The sequence below is a fragment of the Nycticebus coucang genome, chromosome 3, assembly GCF_027406575.1.
Source record: "Nycticebus coucang isolate mNycCou1 chromosome 3, mNycCou1.pri, whole genome shotgun sequence".
In the NCBI taxonomy this organism is placed as follows: Eukaryota; Metazoa; Chordata; class Mammalia; order Primates; family Lorisidae; genus Nycticebus; species Nycticebus coucang.
In genome coordinates this window covers 57,346,780-57,368,960 of record NC_069782.1, presented here as the reverse complement: position 1 = coordinate 57,368,960, position 22,181 = coordinate 57,346,780, and positions in this window count along the sequence as shown.

Sequence of the window (22,181 nt, the reverse complement as noted above, 5' to 3'; positions counted from 1 at the left end):
TGATAGTATAGGCTTCACAGAAGGGCTATTATTCCCTTCCATGGCAGTTAGAAGCTCTAAATTTATAAGCTAATGAGTTTATTCTGAGTGATAAGCAGACATAGGCATCAGACTGTAGAGGGAAATTATGGGCAATTTGACTAAGGTGATGACTCCTTATGTATATATTGGCACATTTTTATCCTATGGGTATTGTGCAAATATGCAAAATGACCATGCATTTCAGATACATTTTAGATAATGTAATACTAAGAGAACTGGAATTTGAACATGTCAGTGAGATATTTAAAAATTATAAATTGTCTTCATTTCATCAGCCGTTAAATAACTTTCCTTTATTTTACAATGGCAAGAACTTAAACCTTTAATAAGGACCATAACCATGATGTAAATATTTTTAGGTTTTTAAAATATTTTTTTCTCTTAGGGTTTTTCAAAAATACAATATATTTTAATTAACTACATTTATCATGTTACATGACAAATTTCTTGAACTTATTCCTCCTAGGTAACTGAAACTTTGTATCCTACGACCAACATCTTTCCTAGGTCTCCAATGTCCCAGTGGTTCAGGGCTCTCATGATCTTGCATAGCTTTGAAGGCCTATGAACCATTCTGTATTCTAGCAATGTGGACTAGAGACACACCAGCATGAGTTCCACTAAGTTTCAGAGTGTACATTAGTCTCACACTGCTTGGTGGTAAGGATTTATAAACCCCAACGTTGACACATCCCAAGTAGACAAGCAGTAACATCTTTTTTCCTTCATGTTTTTATAGCAGGAGATAACAAGGTCCTGGGCTAACCAAGAGAAATTAGTCCTCTCTACCTCCAACCCTGGACATAAGAGTAATCCTGAAAAGTGAAGATTTTTAGCCTCCTTGATGAATCATTTAGAAGCACACAAATGACTTACCGGTGAGAATTTAAATTATTGCAATAAATAATTTCTATTTGTAACATTAATAATCCATGTCTCTGATCCTTCCCAGGAGAGCATACAAGAAACTGGATTAAAAAGGCGGGTTTAGGGTTTCATTTTCTCTAAATTTTGTCTAACTGCTGTGCTGTGTCCTTTTTTAGAAGACATGGTGCTCTTTTAAGTAGCTAGAGAATGACAGGGGCATACATTCATTCCACAGCTCATACAGGCATGAAACTACATCCTGTATGTCTATTTAAATCTATACAAAAATTCAGAAAGAGTTCATTCTTTATTTGACAGTTAGCTTTGGAAAAGCTCTTTCCTTGGAAATAGTCACTATAATTGATACTTAGATATGAGTATCAGTTTGAACAGATCAGGAGATAACTCTCATGTTTTACAGAATACCTGTTCAGGGCAGTGCCTGTGGCTCAAAGGAGTCATGCGCTGGCCCCATATGCCAGAGGTAGCAGGTTCAAACCCAGCCCTGGCCAAAAACTGCAAAAAAAAAAAAAAAAAGAAAAGAAAAGAAAACCTGTTCAGACTTTGCCTAAAAATGCATAAATGTATTATGATCTATGGATATATGAATTCATAATTGTAAAAAAAGTAAAAAACAATAAATATACTAGAAATACCTCTACTTTTATGGATCTAAATAATTTTGAAAGGAACAGGCTTTTACAAAGAAGCAAACAGTATTCATGCTTTCAACAAATACTCTCTTAAAACAGGAGGTAATGAAGAGCTGTGGTGCTAGTTTTTTTTTTGTTTGTTTTTGTTTTTTTAAATAACTCTATCTGGTGTTGGAGCAAGACAGTGGCCGAGTAACAGCTTCCCTACAACTGGGCACAGTGAGTCTGGGGAGATAAGACTCCAGGCATGTCTGGCTGGTGGGATATGCCTATAATCATCCCTTTGAGGATACAGGGAGTCAGCAAAGGACTTCTGGACCCCAATAGGAGGACAAAAACAATGGAAAACTGTCAAGTGGTTGCATGTGTTTGATCGACCTAATCCCACCGGCAATCATAAGTACAAGCAGCAGTGAGACTGCAAACCGGAAAGGCCTTACCTGTGAACTGTTTCAGTGTTTTTGAACTTGGCTCAGTTGCACTGCCTTGGGGAGAGCTTGAGCCGGAGTGCAGAGAACTTTGGGCATTGTCTAGGGCCCCAGACTGAGCTGCTGAGCAAGACGAAGATAATAGTGTTCGGCTGTGGGCTGCAGGGAGCCTGTGAGACAACTGGCCCAGCAAGCTCTGCCCTCAGGGTCATAGAGCAAGGATTGGGTGGGAGCTAATAACCTAGTGACTGAGGAACATAAAGGCGGGGACAGAACTGCCTTACAGCCTTAACCCTCAGAGGTAGAGTGAGACTGCTTTTGGCACACTGGAGCATCAGGCTGTTGTCCTGTGTAGAGTGTTGTGCCATTGCACCACATAGCAACCTCAAACTCCTGGGCTTGGCACCACCCAGACCTCCATAAAAACTGCAACTTGACCCCCGACACACACCCTGCACCCACCTCTGCATTCACTGACCCAGAACTGCTGGAGCTGGGCAAAGCAACATCCTCACTTTTATACCCTCCCTGAATCCACACTGGCCCACTAGTCTGGCCAGATACTCTGGTAGCTGCGTGCCCTCCCTGCCTCTACTCAGAGCCCTTCTCCTGGCCAGAGACTGCTGGAGCCTTGGGCTCACTGTGCCAAAGTCACAGGCACTCCAAGAACTGTGCACACAACCTCCCACCCTGTTGCTGGATCCAGGTGTGTCACACTTCCGAGCTGCTTCCACAACCAGAACTCCCTGGCTGGGGCATCCCCAGAGGAACTACACGGGGTCAATCCCTACAATGATCCAGCAACAATAGAGTGATCCTGCTGGCGTCTAATCTTGGAGAGACACCTCCCTAACTCTGAGGACAGCCAGAGGCAATGGGGAAAAACAATCATGAGGCGAAATCAACAGAAAAACTCTGGCAATATGAATAATCAGAGTAGATCAACTCCCCCAAGGATCAACAGCACAAGATCCCATGCACAAACAAATAGCGGAGATGTCAGAAATCGAATTCAGAATCTGGATAGCAAATAAGATTAAATTAGAATTCCAAGCAGTAACCCAAAAGATATCTCAAAATTCAATGAATTTGAAGACCAAATGACCAAAGATTTTGATATATTGAGACAAGAAGTTGCAGCCCTCAAAGATCTGAGAAACACAGTAGAATCCCTCACTAACAGAATGGAGCAAGCAGAAGAAAGGATTTCTGACATTGAAGACAAAGCTTTTGAACACTCACAAACTCTCAAAGAGGAAGAGAAATGGAGGGCAAAAACAGATCACTCTCTCAGAGAGCTCTGGTATAGTTAGAAGAAAACCAATATTCGTCTTATAGGGATCCCCAAAAGTGACGAAGTAACTTCACAAGGCACAGAGTCTCTTCTCCATGAGATTATGAAGGAGAACTTTCCAGACATGCCAAGAGATTCTGAAATTCAGATAGCAGACAGTTTCAGAACTCCAGCACGATTCAACCCAAATAAGACATCCCCCAGACACATCATAATCAATTTCACTGAAGTTAATATGAAGAAGAAAATTCTGAAAGCAGCCAGATGAAAGAAAACCACCACCTACAAGGGCAAGAATATTAGAATAACTGCGGATCTCTCTGCTGAAACCTTTCAAGCCAGAAGAGAATGGTCATTGACTTTTAATCTCCTAAAACAAAGTAACTTTCAACCCAGGATCCTGTACCCAGCTAAACTGAGTTTTATTTATGACGGAGAAATTAAATACTTCAATGACATTCACATGTTGAAGAAATTTGCCATAACTAAACAGATCTCCAGGATATTCTCAGTCCTATCCTCCATAAAGACCAGCGTAATCGTCCACCACAAAACTAATCCCACCCAGAAAATTTTGATCAAATTCCAACTTCCATAGTCGCATAAGGATTAAAAATGTCCACAGGACTCTTGAAAGGCTTATCAATATTCTCAATTAATGTGAATGGTGTAAATTGTTCTCTAAAGATGCACAGGATGACTAACTGGATACAAAAACTCAGGCCAGATATCTGCTGCATACAAGAATCGCATCTTACATTAAAAGACAAATATAGACTCAAGGTGAAGGGATGGTCACTTATACTCCAGGCAAACAGAAAACAGAAAAAAGCAGGCATTGCAATCCTACTGGCAGATGCAATGGGCTTTAAACAAACCAAAATAAGGAAGGATAAGGATGGACACTTCATATTTGTTAAAGGTAATACTCAATATGATGAGATTTCAATTATTAACATTTATGCACCCAACCAGAATGAACCTCAATTTATAAGAGAAACTCTAACAGACACAAGCAACTTGATTCCTCCAGTTCCATAGTAGTTGGAGATTTTAACACCCCTTTAGCAGTGCTGGATAGATCCTCCAAAAAGAAGCTAAGCAAAGAAATTTTAGATTTAAACTTAGCCATTCAACATCTGGACTTAACAGACATCTACAGAACATTTCACCCCAACAAAATTGAATACACATTCCTCTCATCAGCCCACAAAACATACTCCAAAATCGACCAGATCCTAGACCACAAATCTAACCTCAGCAAATTAAAAAAAAAAAAAATAGAAATTGTTCCTTTCATCTTCTCAGACCATCATGAATAAAAGTTGAACTCAATAACAACAGAAACCTGCATAACCATACAAAAACATGTAAGTTAAACAATCTTATGCTGAAGGAGAGATGGGTTATAGACGAGATTAAGAAGGAAATCACCAAATTTTTGAAACAAAACAACAATCAAGACATGAATTACCAGAACCTCAGGGATACTGTAAAGGCGGTCCTAAGAGGAAAATTTATAGCACAGCAAGCCTTCCTCAAGAAAATGGAAAGAGAGGAAGTTAATAACTTAATAGGACATCTCAAGCAACAGGAGAAGGAAGAACACTCCAACCCCAAACCCAGTAGAGGAAAAGAAATAACCAAAAATCAGAAGAGAATTAAATGAAATTGAAAACAAAAGAATTATACAACAGATTAATAAATCCAAAAGTTGTTTTTTAAAAAGATCAATAAAATAGATAAACCTTTAGCCAATCTAACCAGAAAAAAAGAGTAAAATTTCTAATTTCATCAATCAGAAATGTAAGGAATGGCTAACTGAAGCCAGCTTTGCACAGATACTCCCGTCCAGAAGGAGAGTTAAAGGACAGAAATTTAGCAAGTAACTTGGTAGATTAGAGCTGCACCAAGAGAGAAGTTTGAAGAATGCACAATAATCCCACTGAGGCAAACTGTGATCCCAAGGATACAAACAAAAGGTATAAAATCCATCACCAAGCAGACGGGAGTCCCCTCCTCCATGAGAACAGCTCAGAGTGCCCCACAAACAAATGAGCAGAGTTCAAAGTTCCTCCCACTACACTCCACGGGAGAGACTCTCTAAAAACTGAACCTACCTCCCCTACTAGGGTGCCACAGCATTCTCCTGCCAGGCATAAAACTGTATAAAACAGTATATATTCTCTACCTACAACTCTGAGCCATCTTATGGACTTGAAAAAAGAAGAAGAGTCTACGCCTAAACTCAGCAGAAGAAAAGTAATATCCAAAATTAAATCAGAGGTTAATGAAATTGAAAACAAAAGAGTCATTCAGAAAATTAATGAAACAAAGAGTTGCTTTTTTGAAAAAATAAATAAAATAGATAAACCTTTGGCTAGACTAACCAGAAATAAAAAGTAAAATCTCTAGTAACCTCAATCAGAAATGACAAATGGTAAATAACAACTGATGCCACAGAGATACAAGAGATTATCTCTGAATATTACCAGAAATTTTATGCCCAGAAATTTGACAATGTGAAGGAAATGGATCAATATTTTGAATCACACCCTCTCCCTAGACTCACTCCAGATGAAATAGAGTTCCTGAACAGACTGATTTCAAGCACTGAGATCAAAGAAACAATAAAGAATCTTACAAGAAAAAAATGCCCTGGTTGTGATAGCTTCACACCAGAATTTTATGAAACCTTCAAAGAAAAGCTTATTCCTATATTGCAGAAATTATTCAAAAAAAAATTGAGAAGGAAGGAATTTTCCCCAACATGTTCTATGAAGAAAACATCACTCTGATACCAAAACCTGGAAAAGACCCAAATAAAAAGAAGAATTTCAGACCAATTCCACTAATGAATATAGATGCAAAAATTCTCAACAAAATCTTAGCTAACAGATTGCAGCTTATCATCAAAAAAGTCATATATCATAATCAAGTTGGTTTCATCCCAGGGATGCAAGGCTGGTTTAATATACACAAGTCTATAAACATTATTCACCATATCAACAGAAGTAAAACTAAAAAATATTTGATCCTCTCAATAGATGTAGAAAAAGCATTTGACAAAATCCAGCATCCTTTTCTAATTAGAACACATTATTATAGGCATAGGTGGCACATTTCTTAAACTGATCGAAGCTATCTATGAGAAACCCACAGCTAATATTTTACTGAATGGAGTAAAACTGAAAGATTTTCCTCTTAGAACTGGAACCAGATAAGGTTGTCCTCTGTCACCATTACTATTCAACATAGTGTTGGAAGTTCTAGCCAATACAATTAGACAAGAAAATAAAGGACATCCAAATCAGAGCAGAGAAGATCAAACTGTCCCTCTTTGCTGATGATATGATCTTATACTTAGAGAACCCTAAGGACTCAACCACAAGACTCTTGGAAGTCATTAAAAAATACATTAATATTTCAGGATATAAAATCAATGTCCACAAGTCAGTTACTTTTGTATATGCCAAAAACAGCCAACATGAGATGTTAATGAAAGACACAACACCCTTCAACATAGCCCCCCCAAAATAAAATACTTAGGAATATACCTAACAAAAGAGGTGAAGGACCTCCATAAAGAAAATTATGTAACCTTTAGAAAGGAAATAGCAGAGGACCTCAACAAATGGAAGAACATACCATGCTCATGGCTGGGAAGAATTAACCTTTTTTAAATGTTTATAATTCCCAGAGTAATTTACCGATTTAATGCCATTCCTATTAAAATGCCAACATCCTATTATCAAGACTTGCAAAAAATTATTCTGCATTTTGTATGGAACCAGAAAAAAACCCGTATAGCTAAGGCAGTTTTTAGTAATAAAAACAAAGCTGGGGGTATCACCATACCGGATTTTAGGCTGTATTACAAGGCTATAGTGGTCAAGACAGCATGGTACTGGCACAAAAATAGAGACATAGACTTTTGGAATTGAACAGAAAACCAGGACATGAAACCAGCAACTTACAGCCACCTAATCTTCAATAAACCTAACAAGAACGTCCACTGGGGAAAAGACTCCCTATTCAACAAATGGTGCTGGGAGAATTGGATATGCACATGTAAAAGACTGAAGCTGGACCTGCCCCTTTCTCCACTCATAAAAATTGATTCAAGATGGATAAAGGACTTAAATTTAAGGCATGAAACAATAAAAATCCTCAAAGAAAGAATAGGAAAAACACTGGAACCTATCAGCCTGGGGGAAAATATTATGAGGAAGACTGCCATGGCAATAGTAACAACAGCAATAATAAACAAATGGGATTTAATTAAATTGAAAAGTTCCTGTACGGCTAGGAGACAACCACTAAAGCAAATAGACAACCTACCCAATGGGAAAGGATATTTGCATATTTTGAATCAGACAAACACTTAATAACCAGGATCTATACAGAAGTTCAATTAATTCACAAGAAAAAAAAACAACAATCCCATACGTCAATGGGGAAGAGAGATGAATAGAACCTTCTCCAAAGATGACAGACGAATGATCAGCAATCATATGAAAAAATGTTCATCATCCCTAATTATTAGAGAAATGTAGATTAAAACCACCCTGAGATATTATCTAACCCCAGCGACAATGGCCTATATCACAAAATCTCAAAACTGCAGATGCTGGCATAGTTGTGGAGAGAAAGGAACACTTTTACTGCTGGTGGGACTGCAAACTAAACAACCTTTTTGGAAGGAAGCATAGAGAAACCTCAAAAAACTCAACCTAGACCTCCCAATTGATCCTGCAATCCCAAAACCTTTTATTATAAAGACACCTGTACGAGGCTGTTTATTGATGCCCAATTTACAATTGCTAAAATTTGGAAACAACCTAAATGTCCTTCAACCCAGGAATGGATTGGTTAGCTGTGGTATATGTATACGATGGAATATTATTCAGAAAAAAAAAAATGGAGATTTTTCAGCATTTGTATCTACCTGAATGGGGGTGGAACACATTATTCTTAGTGAAGCATCACAGGAGTGGAGATGTATTAATCCTATGTACTCAACTTTGATTTGAATAGCAATTAATGACATAGTGGGGCATGGGGGAAGGGGAGAGCAGACAGAGAAGGAGGGAAGGGCTGAGGGAAGGGCAAAGAAAAAAGAACAAGAAAAGAAGAAAAAAGAAAATGGTGACTAATCTTCACATACATTGGTTTAATTTTGACCAAGTATATTACTTAAACATATATATTTATATATTAAAAATATATATATATATTGTTTTTTTAGTTTTTAGCCAGGGCTGGGTTTTAACTCGCCACCTCCAGCATATGGGGCCAGCACCCTACTCCTTTGAGCCACAGGTGCCACCCTACTTAAACATTAATTTTCAACTCAACATGTTATTGTGTTGTTTAGGATTTTGTATCCTCATTCATAAGTGACATATGTTTGTAATTTCTCCCTTATAATAATATATATATATATTTTTCAAACTTTAATGTCGGGTGTATCCAGATGAAGTAGAATGATTTTGATGTATTTCTTCTTTTTCTATTGTCTATAAGATTTAGCATGATCTGTGTTTTGAAATTATCTTTTACCTTTATTTATAAATATTAGTTGTCTATTTTCTGATACTTAAATAGGGAAATTAACTGATGACTCTATACTGAATCTCACAGTCAAAGCATTCTATAATAGACATACTCTTATTTGACAATGTGAATGTTACTATCTTTGCATTATTATTATTACTTAATATTTCAATGTAGCAATTGCCTGATTCCTTTTCTGAATGTATTTATGTTTGTTCATTCTTTACAAGGTTTTTGTTTCTAATCCTTATTTTAAACATTGTTATTGTTATTATATTTTAAGTCTTTTTAATTTTGTGAAGGCAAAGAAATGGAAACCTAATTCACACGTGTATATGTAAAAATAAAAATTAAAGAAAAACAAAAGGCAAAAAGAAAGATTCTATTTCAATATATAAGGTAAATAGATCTTATTTTTTCTCAAAAATAGATCGAATTTTCACTTACTATGAATGCTAATCCTCTAGAAACCTGATCTCTCCAGAAAAAAAGTATCTTGCCAATGACATTTGGGAAACTGCAGCCTTCACAAAACAAAAGTTTAGAGCCCTAACCAAACTGTGAGCAAAAGAAAAGAAAGCAATCCTTCTTTGGTGGCAAATGTTCTTGGATGGGATTTGCTCAGCAACTGTAGCTCAACGGCTAGGGTGCCAGCCACATACACTGGTGCTGGCGGGTTGAGTCCAGCCCTGGCTTGCCAAACAACAATGACAAAAAGTAGCTGGGGCACTGTGCCAGACACCTATCATTTCAGCTACCTGGGAGGCTGAGGCAAGAGAATCACTTAAGCTTGAGCATTTGAGGTTACTGTGAGCTATGACGCCATGGCATTCTACTGAGGGCACAGCTTGAGACTCTATCTCAAAAAAAAAAAAATGTTTTGGGATTGAACATGAAAGGAGATGACTCAGAAGCGTGAAGTAGTGGGCAGCGCCTGTGGCTCAGTGAGTAGGGCGCCAGCCCCATATACCCAGGGTGGCAGTTCGAACCTAGCTTACTCACATGATTTTTGACAAAATTCGATTCTTCACAGGCTAGTGTGCCAAGGTTGCAGTTCCTCTCAAGCTGTTGGCCACCTCTTTTTATAGTGGGGGTTGGGGAAAATGGCATGTATTTTTCCACAGTCTTGCAAAAATTAAAGAAAGGCAGTATGCTAAATGTAGTGGCATAAATAGGGCTAGTTCATTCTGTCCCAGAACAAGAACTTAGAAAAACAGTGTTTGTTCCATAGGACTTTTTCCTCTTAATTTTTTGTTAGTCTGTGACAGTTTTGTCCAGGAGTGCCTGATTTAGAGGGACCCACTTGGCGAAGCTCCTCAAAACTCTTAAGCTGTAGACGTCACTTTAGCACTGTGCTGAAAAATAACATTTCTTCTATCACTCTCATTTTTTGTTCCTCTCCTCCTTATCTCCTGTTCTTCAATTTTCTTCTGTCATTCTCCCTCCCCAATTTTTATTTTCTTTTCTTTCTTTTTCTTTACCATTACACTTTCCTTCTTTTTTTCTCCCTTTTGTTTCCTTTCCTCTTGCTTCTCCTTGCTTGCTCCAACACTTCTCTGCCTTCTAACTCCATACCAACATGTGTCTTTATCAACTGAACTCCGAGGCAAAATAACTTGGAGGAAAGTAGGAAGTGAGAAGGAAAAATGTGCACAAAAATGTGAACAAGAAGAAATCACTTTTGAGGAGGAACAAATAGAATAATTTAGGAACCATGAAGAAACAAAATAGTGCAACTCCTCCAAGGAATGACAAGATAATTTTAACAGAAGTCTTCTTCTGAAAAGAATTAATGGATCTGATAGAAATGTAATTTAAAATATGGATGATTAATACAATACAGGCATTGGATGAGAAAATGAAAAGACAGAACCAAAAGTCTGATGAAAGATATGTAGAATATACAAAAGAAATGTATGAGCTTAAAGAAATGACAGAGACAATCAGGGAATGTAAAGAAGCTGTAGAAAGTATTAAAAATAGATTAGATCATGGAGAAGAAAGAACATCAGAGTTTGAGAATAAAGTCTTTGAGTTAATACAGGTAGTTGCAGAGTCAGAAAAGAGGAGAGAGAAAGCAGAGGAGGCACTTAGAGAACTATAGTGTGCCTTGATGTGTTCAAATATACGGATAATAGGTATCCCTGAAGGGGAAGAGTTTGTCCCAAAGGTATGGAAGCCCTACTGGAGTCTATCATAAATAAAAACTTTCCAAGTTTTACTAAGGATCCAGACACACTCCTTTCAGATGGATGTCAAACCCTGAGCCATCTCAACTCCAACAAAGCCTCTCCAAGTCACATTGTAATGAAACTGTCCAAAGTCAAGATGAAGGAGAAAAATTCTACAAGCAGCTAGGAATAAATACCATATAACCTACAAGGGAAGAGCCATTAAGATGACAGCAGACTTTTCAACTGAGCCTTTCAGCCAGAAGAGCATGGTCATCCAACTCCAACATCCTTAAGCAAAATAATTTTCATCCAAGAATTCTATATCCTGCTAAACATAGCTTCAAAATCGATGGAGAAATCAATTTTTTTGCAGATATACAAGCACTCAGGAAATTCATCATAACAAAAGCACCTCTACAAGAAATACTTAGACCTATTGTCAATTCTGAACACCACAATGGAACACCACCATGGTTAACAGCTAGAAGCCAAAGGCCAGAGCTTAGCTTTCACAATGGCAAAAAAAATAAAAAGCACACAAAAAACTATCCCTTAATAACATGAATAGAATTCCACCACATTATGGATACTCTCAATAAATGCCAATGGTTTAAATTCCCCACTGAAGAGGCAACGGCTGGCTAACTGGATGAAAAAAAACACTAAGTAAGCTCAGCGCTTCTAGCTCAGCACTTACATCACTAGTCTCATACACTGAAACTAGTAGGTTCCAATTCAGCCCAGGCCTGCAAACAACAACAACCACAACCAAAAAACAGCCAGGCATTGTGGTGGGTGCCTACAGTTCCAGCTACTTGGAAGATTGAAACAAGGGAATCACTTAGCCCAAGGCTTTGAGGTAACTGTGAGCTGTGACACATGGCACACTACTGAGAAAGGCCATAGTGAGCCTATGTCTCAAAAAAAAAGGAAAAAAAAAAAAGAAAAAAACACAAGCCGTCTACATGCTGTCTGCAGGAGACACACCTTGCCTTGAAAGGTAATTCAAGACTCAGGTTGAAGGGATTGAAAACAGTGTTTCAAGGAAATGGAAATCAGAAGAAAGGAGGCGTTGCAATCTTATTCCCAGATACAAGCACATTCAAAGCAACTTTAATTAAGAAAGACAGAGATGGACACTTCTTACTGGTCAAAGGAACAGTACAACATAAAGACACTTCCATGTTATTTTTTTTATTTTCATTCATTTATTTATTTATTTTTAGATAGAACCTCAAGCTGCTGCCCTGGGTAGAGTGCCATGGCATTACAGCTCGCAGCAACCTCTAACTCCTGGGCTCAAGCAATTCTCCTGCCTCTGCCTATCAAGTAGCTGGGAGTACAGACACACACCCCCAACACCCAGCTATTTTTCGGTTGCAGCCATCATTGTTGTTTGGCGGGCCTGGGATGGATTCAAACCCTCCAGCTCAAGTGTATGTGGCTGGCATTTTAGCCCTTTGAGCCACAGGCACTGAGTCAACATTTCCATTTTAAACATTTATGCACCTAGCTTAAATGCTCCCAGATTCATAAAACAGACCTTGAAGGGACTGAGCAATGTGATATCCTAAAACCCTTTAATAATCAGGGACTTCAACACCCCTATGACAGAACTGGACAGATCCTCTAAATAGAAACTAAACAAGGATACAAAGAACTTAAACATGACCCTGGAACAAATGGGATTAGTGGACTTATACAGAACACAACATTCCAAAGCAAAGAAATATGCTTTTTTTCTCATCAGCTCATGGCACATACTCCAAAATACATCACATCCTAGTATACAAATCAAACCTTAGAAAAATCAAAGGTATAGAAATTATTTGATGTCTCATCTCAGATCACAAGGCTACAAGGGTGAAGGTAAACTCCAACAATAATGTTCATCCCCCACACAATATTGGAAATGAAACAACATTATGCTAGAACAATAGTTGGGTTCAGGAAGAGGTAAAAGAGAAATTTGTTAATTTCCTCAAACATAACAACAATGAAGACACAATATACCAAATCCTCTGGAATACAGCAAAAACAGCTCTGAGAGGATATTTTATTGAGGTAGATGCCTGCCTTTTGAAAACAGAGAAGAAGATCAATCTAACCCTAAACCCTGCAGAAGAAAGGAAATAGCCAAAATTAAAACAGAGATTAATAAATTGAAAACAAATCATTCAGAAAATTAATGGAAAAAAACGTTGGTGATTTGAAAAAGTAAATAAAATAGATAAACTTTTGGTCAGACTAACTAGAAACAGAAAAGTAAAAGCTCTATTAATTTCAATCAGGAATGTTAAAGGGGAAATAACAGATGCCACAGAGATTCAAGAGATTTTCTCTGAATACTACAAGAAATTCTACACACAGAAATTTGACTATGTAGAGGAAATGATCAATACTTGGAATCACACCCTCTCCCTAGTCTTAAGAAAGAAGAAATAAATCTTCTGCATATACTAATTTCAAGGAATGAGACAAAAAAATAAGTAAATAAAAATAAAAAACTCCCAACAACAACAACAAAATGCCCTGATCCAGATGGCTTCATACCAGAATTCTCTCAAACCTTCAAGGAAGAGCTTATTCCAGTATGGTAGAAATTAGTTCAAAAAATTGAGGAGGAAGGAATCTTCCCCAACATGCTCTATGAAGCAAACATCACTCTGATACCAAAAACAGGAAAAGATCAAACTAGAAAAAAAAGAACTACAGACCAATTTCGCTAATGAACATAGATGCAAAATTCTCAATAAAATCTAGCCAATAGATGATAGCTTATCATTAAAAAAAGTAATACACAGAAAACAATTAGGTTTCATCCCAAGGATGCAAGGCTGGTTTAACATAAGTAAATCCATAATCCTAATTCACCACATCAACAGAAACAAAAACAGGACCATGTGATCCTCTCAATAGATGCAGAAAAAGCATTCGATAAAATTCAGTATCCTTTTTAATTAGAACTCTGAAGAATATAGGCATTGTTGGAAAATTCCTTACAGTGATTGAATTCATGTATGAGACACCCACAGCTAATATTATACTGAATGGAGTAAAACTGAAAACTTTTCTATGCATATCCAGAAGAAGACAAGGGTGTCCTCTATCACCACTGTTATTCAACATAGTGCTGGAAGTTCTAGCCCATATGATCAGGCACAAGAAGGAACAAACAAACAAACTATACAAGTGATCCCTGAATGTGTCGTAATGATCTTCATACTTGAAATGGGTGAATTGTGGAGTGTGTGAATTATATCTGAATTGAGTTGTTATTTTTTAATGTATGGTCTATTACCTATGATGCAAATAGAGAAAAACTTCAACAAAACATAAAGATGGATGAGCACCATAGATCACACGAGTAATTCTAGCACTTTCAGAGGCTGAGGCAGAAAGATCACTGGATGCTAGGGGTTTCATACCAGACTGAGCAACATAATGTGACCCCACCTGTCTATGAAATAAGTGCAAAAGGTAACCAGCAGTGCTGGCATGAGCCTGTACTCTTGGCTGCTGAGAAGGATAATGTCAGGGGGATCACTGGATGTCAGGAGTTTGCATTGTCTTGAGCTATGATGGTGCCACTGTACTTTTTTGGGAGAAAGAGGGAAACGCAGTCTAAAATCTATAAGAGATATACTGTATAGGTGAGGAATATTCCGATATCATACAAAATAGTTCATACATGTATGCCAAATGGGATTTATGACCAGGAATGCCAGTCTAGCTCACTATGGGAAAATAAACTAATAGAATACACTACATTAATAGAATCGATAAGAAAAACCACATGTTCACCTCAACAGACTCAGAAAAGGCATTTTACAGAGGCAACATATCTTGTTGATAAAATCTTTTTAAAATGTTAGATGAGAAGGGAATGTCTTCAGTACTATTAATAGGATCTACAGATGATGGAATACATATAACATGTTATATTCACACGATGGCATATTTTTCAACAATCAAAAAGAATGAAGTGCACATAGATGTTACAATAGAAATAAACCTTATTATTCTTATTATTTTTTTTGAAGTTTTTCTTTTTTTTTTTATCCAGGCCTGGGTTTGAACCCGCTACCTCTGGCATATGGGGCTGGCGCCCTACCCCTTTGAGCCACAAGCGCCGCCCAGAAATGAACCTTAAAAACATTATGGTAAGGTAACAAGGACAATTACAAAGGACCACATAGAGAGTGACTATACTTAGAAGAAAACATCAGACAAGGCTAATTGTTTGCTAGGAGTAGGGGACAGGTGGGAGAGGGCGGAGAGAAATAGGAAAGTGACTACTAATAGTGTTTACTTTCTTTAGGTAGGGAAGAAGTAAAAGTTCTATTAGATTGTGATGATAGCTGTACTATTATGTGAATATACTAAGAAACACAGAATTGTACACTTCTGAAGGGTGAACTACTTATTTCAATGAAGCTACGTAACCATGTTTTCCAAAACTTGAGGTGCTCAAAAGGCTCACAGCATAAGAAGTACCCAGGTAGTTGACAGTGCCTGAGAGACAGTCAACCCCATCTCCCTACTCAAACACAGGCTACTATGAATTGACTTGGGAAGGCACATTGTTCCATCCTACAGAAGTTGTCATTTTCTTTTTCTTTGAGACAGAGTCTGACTCTTCCCCCTGGGTAGAGTGCCCTGATGTCATAACTAACTGCAATCTCAAAATCCTGGGCTCAAGAGATCCTATCGCCTTAGCCTCCTGAACACCTGGGAGGACAGGTGCTCCAACACAGTCCCCAGTTACTTTGAAACACCCGCCTCTGCCTCCCAGAGTGTTAGGATTACAAGTGTGAGCCACCACTCCACACCTTGAAGTTGGTATATTTTAAAAGTATGGTTTGTGGTCATTGGTGATGCTTCATGCCTGTCATCTTGGCACTTTGGGAGGAATAGTCAGTTGGATTGTCTGAGCTTCTGAATTGGAAACCAGCCTGAGAGAGAGTGAAAGCCCCACCTGTGAGAATAAAATAACGCCTGGCCATTGTGTGGGTGCCTGGAGTGCCAGCTGAGGGAATAGTTTCACTTGATGACAACACTTGAAGATTGCTGTGAGCTATGATACCAAGGCACTCTACTGAGGGCAACAAAATGAAACTCTGTTTCAATACATAAATGGAGAAAACCGTTCTTAGGTGACTTACCCCTCATTTTTACTTTTTACCACAGCTGTAGTTTTGAAATTTTACCTCTAGATAAGTTGTCAATTAGAGACATTATTACCTCATAGGGAAATTGTTTTCCTAAACCTGTAGTAATCAAGCCTTTGGACTTTATGTAACTCTGACCCCTCTGATCCATTTTTATACTCCTCTGGAAACTGCTCCTACAGTCAATTCTTGCCTAAAACCAGGCTTTTCATATGCACACTAAAAAATCCAGAGTATGCCCTCCACCTCCACTGTAGGGCTCTTTCTTCATTTTTTTTTTCTTTTTGCAGTTTTTGGCCTGGGTGGGGTTTGAACCCACCACCTCTGGCATATGGGACCATTGCCCTACTCCTTTGAGCCACAGGCACTGCCCACTGTAGGGCTCTTTCAATCTGGGCCAATGTTCCTTTGCCCCAGTCATTCCCAGTCCAAAGACCAGAAATCTCTGGACAACCCTACCCTTCAGATCAATTGATAATATCCCAAGGAACGATCTCAAACCTGCTTGTCCTTACTCACTTGTTCTTTCTACACAGAGGCCACAATAAAGCTCTTCCTTTATGTAGTCCCCTATACCATCTGCCTACTGAACTATCCTTGAACGTTTTCTCCTGGAAACTATGCCTAATTTCCTTTCTTTCATTTTTTTTTTTTCATGAGACTGACTCTCACTATTTGCCCAAGCAGGCTAGTATGTAATAGCCTCAGCCTGGCACACTGTGATGTGCAACTCTTGGATTGAAGGGATCCTGCTTCCTCAGCCTGTGAAGTAGCTAGAACTACAGGCAAGTAACACACGGCCTTGCTATTTTTTCTATTTTTGTATAAACCAGATGGGATATCTGGGGTGAAGGTTTCTCACTGTTTCTCAGCCTTGCCTTCAACACCTGAGCTCAATGCATCAGCCCACCTTGGCCTGCCAGAGCCTACAAATATTATAGTCATGTGAGGCAAAAGTCATGTAGCTCTACTTAAGAAACAATCTCATCAGGGGCATTAAAGAGTGTCCAATCCTGAGGTCCCTGTTACACATAGGGATTAAGTCAGAACTGTTTTGCATATCTATGTTGGCAGATATCACCACAATTATGCATGGATCTCTCTTTTGCTTATCAGGATTCATTAGTGTTTGTATATTGAACGTGTGGCCCAACATAACTCTTCTACTTCCTATGTGGCAAGAGAAGCCAAAAGGTTGGACACTCTTGGCCCTGAGGTCAGGAATACTGGAACTTTCCAGATAGGCTGATATTTCCCATGATCACCATAAATAACTGGAGCTATGGAGTTCACTACTGGACACAGTACCTAACCAGATGTCAAGAGGACCTTCAGGGAGACACCTACCTTGCCAAACATGCCTATTCTAAAGAAAGAAGTAAAAACCATGAAAGTAGAAACTAGGAACTGTGTGACCTATCCGTCAGGTCTGTGAAATCACTGTCTCACGTTTGGGCTCGGGTTCTTGGTCTACAACATCCCAGGGCAGCAGTAGGTATAAACCACACTCTTCCATTTGCTTACAAATCCATGACTTGAAAAGGAAAGGATGGGTTGTTGAATCCACAGATACAAAGAAACTTCGGGAAGAAGGAATTGAGAGTGGAGAAAAAAATCCCACTGTTTGGTAACAGTTTGAGACCCTACAACAACAACAAAAAGAAGCACAAAAACAACAATAAATGTGGACAACCCCTACACATGCTTAGTACAAATAAGGCTAAGCTTGAAGTTGGTAACCAAGGGCAATACCCATTGCAATGTCATTGGTGACCATGTAGTGACTTCATCTTGTAATGTCCTGGGATCCAGCCTTCTGGTCAAAGATCTAAGTGGCTTTTTCTGCTCACTATAGCTAGTGTCCCTCAAGTATTTAGACCATGAAATTTTTTGGCCCTCCATCCACAGAGAATAAATAGTTGTCCCATTTGTGCCTCTTTCTTTCTTTCTTTCTTTCTTTCTTTCTTTCTTTCTTTCTTTCTTTCTTTCTTTCTTTCTTTCTTTCTTTCTTTCTTTCTTTCTTTCTTTCTTTTCTTTCCTTCCTTCCTTCCTTCTTCCTTTCTTCCTTCCTTCCCTCCCTCCCTTTCTCTCTCCATCCTTTCTTTTTTTCTTCCCTTCTTTCATTATCCCTTTCCCTTGTTTCCCATTAAAACATAGTTGTGTACATTAAAGCAATTATGGGGTACAATGTGATGGTTTTATGTATAATTTGAAATACTTTTGTCAAACTGGTTATCGTAGCCTTCACCGCTGTTTCTTAGTTATTATGTTAAGAAATTTATATACTACACTTTGCTGTTTTAACATGTACCCATAGAAAATGCACAATCAGTGCGCTTCCAAGAAGTACCCTCCCTACATCCATCCTCCCGCTCCCTTCCCTCTCCTCGGGTTGTTGTTGGGTTAACCTTCCATATGAAAGTGTGGATCCTTATATTTTGGTTTCACAGAATGGCTGAGTACATTGGATATTTTTCTTCCATTCTTGGGGTACTTTGATAAGAGGAATATGTTCCAAATCCATGTAGGTCTTTCTTCCTTCCTCTCTCCCTCCCTCCTTTCTTTTTTCTTCCTTCCTTTCTTCCTTCCTTCCTATCTTCCTTCCTTCCTTTCTTCCTTTCTTCCTACCTTCCTTCCTTCCTTCCTTTCCTTCTTTCTTTCTTTAATTATTTTTCATTATTCAGAATTTCACTATGTTGCCCAGGCTAGAGTGTCATGGCATCTGCCTAGCACTCAGCAACATCCAACTCGTGGGATGAAGTGATCTTCCTTCTTCAGCCTCTGGAGTAGCAGGAACTAAAGGCAAGGGCCACATTCTTGACAATATTTTCTATTTTATTACAAACCACATGTGTTATTGGGGCTCAGGGTATCCTTCTGTATTCAGCATTGTGTCTAACCCCTTAGCTCGGGGGATCAGCCCATATTTGCCTCCCTCAGCAACCAAATATTTTAGTCATGTGTGGCCAAATTCTTTGAACTCCACATAAGAAATGACAGTATCAGTTGCTTATATTAGTGTCCAATACCCCGGCCTCAGTGGCACAAAATGTCAGGACTATTTTGTATATCCATGGTGGCAGATATCAGAAGAATTATGCCCACAACTCTTTTTAGCTTGTAAATTTTCATTAGTGATTGTGTATTGAAAGTGTGGCCCCAAACAACTCTTCTACTTCTTATGTGGCCAAGAAGCCAAAAGTTTGGACACACCTGGCCAGGAGTTCAGGAATGTTGGAACATTCTAGATGAGCTGATAATTCCCAGGATCAGAGGAAATAACTGCAGGTATGGTGTACACTACCTGACACATGGCCTAATCAGGTTTTGAGAGAGGACGTTCAGTAAGACACCTACCATCCAAAACAAGCCTATTCTATACAAAGAAATAAAATCTCAGGAAAAGTAGAACTGCAAATTCTAAGATGTATCTGTCTGGTTTCTGAAATCAATGTCTGACATTTGGCCTTAGGTTCTTGGCGTGTAACATCCCAGGGCAACAGGAGGTAATACAGCATACTCTTCCACTTGCTTACAAATCCATGATGTGAAAAGGGAAGGAAGGGTTGTTGAATCCCTTGGCCTGATATACAAACAAACTTTTGAAAGCAGGAATTGAATGTGGAGAACAGAACCCCACCCTTTTCTAACAGTTTTAACCTAACAACAAAACCGGATACCACTACACATGATTAGAGGGAATAAGGTTAAGTATAAACATGGTAACACAAGGCAACAATCATTGTGATGTAATCCATGGTGACCATGTAGTGATTTCATCCTGTAATGTCCTGGGATCCAGGCTTCTGGTCAAAAATACTAAGTGAATTTTTCTGCTCACTTCAGCTGGTAACCCTCAATGGATTAAACCAGAACACTTCTTAGGCCTCCATCCAAAGACACAGAAGTGATCTCCCATTGGTGCCTTATTGATTCTATTGATGGTTGAGATTCTTGGCACTAGATTCACACAACATTTGAGATTTTGTACTGCAGTTTGACTCAGGCAGCATCACAGCTGATATAAAGTCATGGAGTCACTTAAGTTAGACGCTATTGGTTTTTTGCTTTTTTTTTTTTTCTTTCTTGGACACAGGGTTTTGCTTTATCACCCTCAGTATAATGCCATGCCATCATAACTCACAGCAAGCTCCTAATACTGAGCTTAGGTGATTCATTTGCCTCAGCCCCCTGAGTAGCTGGGACTACAGGAGCTCACCACACCTGTGTATTTGTTTTTGCAGTTTGGCTGGGGCCCTGTTTGTACTCACCACTCTCATCATATGGGGTCAGTGCCATACGCACTTTGCCACAGACAACGTCCCTGGAAATCTATTTCAAAGACCTGGTTGACACGTATCCCAAAACTTCCATTTGAGAGAATCTTACAAGTTTACTATGCCTGACTACAGCCTCAATTTGGTCACAAGTATTAAGCATGTCTACTTTTCTTGAACCATCAAGATAATTCTGGGTCTTTATAGATGATGAAAATCTTTGGTGGTTGGTTTGTTGGTATTTCTGTGCATGTGTGTATCGGTATTTTTGAGATATGGTTTCCATATGTGGACCAGGCCAGTTTTTTGTGGCCTCAGCCTAGATCATAGCAACCTCAAACTCCAGGATTAAGGCAATCCTCCTCCATGAGAATCCCATGTGGATAGAACTATAGGTGCCTGTAACGAGGCTTAGAAGATTTTTCACTTTTTAGTAGAGACAGGGTCAAATTGCTGCTCTGTCCATTCTCAGTACTCGGTGTTTAAGAACTCCACCCATCTCAGCATGCCAGAGGGCTGGGATTATAGATTTGAGCCACCACGTTTGGACATTTTCTCTTTCTTTGTTTCCCTCCATCCCTCACTCCCTTCAAACCTCCCTCGTTTTATTCTTCCTACTTATAATTGTCTCTCTCTCATTCACTTGCTCTCCCCATTTCCTTCTTTACTTCATTCCTTTCTTTCCTGTATCTCTTTCCTCTACATCTTAAGGGAAAATTCTACAGTGACAAATTAACAAACTATACAAGTGATCCCTGAATGTGTAGTATTTAACTCTATACTTCACATGAGTGAATTGTCGGGTGTGTAAATTATGTCTAAATAGAATTGTTATTTTTTAATCTATGGGCTGTTATCTATGAGAATTATCGAGAAAAACTTTCATCAAAACATAAGCATGGATGAGCACCATAACTCACACCTACAATCCCACCAATTTCAGGAGTTAAAGGAGAAAGAACCATGGAAGGTAAGGGGTTGCAGATAAGGCTCAGGGATACAGTAAGATACCACATGCCAAAAAATAAGGGCAAAACTTTCCCATCAGTGGTGGCATGGGCCTATACTCTCAAATGCTCACAAGCATAAATTCAGGAGAATCACTTGAGCTTAGCATCTTGCATTTCATTGAGCTATGATGGTACCAATGTAGTTTTCTGCTGCAAAGGGGGAAATGCAATATCCGATCTAAAAGGGAGATAGTATATAGGAGCAGGAAAACTCTGATAGCATACAAAATATTTTGTACATGTATCCCAAAGGGATTTATTACCAAGATGGCCAGTCCTGCTCAATATGGAAAAATCAACTAATAGAACACACTACATTAATGTAAGAAATAAGGAAAACTACATGGTTGCCTCAAGAGAAACAGAAAAGGTTTTTCACAGATGCAACATATATTTTTAACAACATTTAAAAATATTAGCTGAGGGGAGGCACCTGTTGCTCAGGGAGTAGAGTGCCAGCCCCATATACTGAGGGTGGTGGGTTCCAACTTGGCCCCAGCCTATCTGGAACAACAACAAAAAAATCTTAGATGAGAGGGGAATGTCTTCAGGAATACTAATGGAATTTACAGTTGTGTGGATACATATAAGTTGCTATATTCACAGGATGGAATATTTTTCAACAATCAAAAGGAATGAAGTGCACATTTATTTTACAACAGGAATGAACCTTAAAATCATTATGATAAGGGAATGCAGCCATATACAG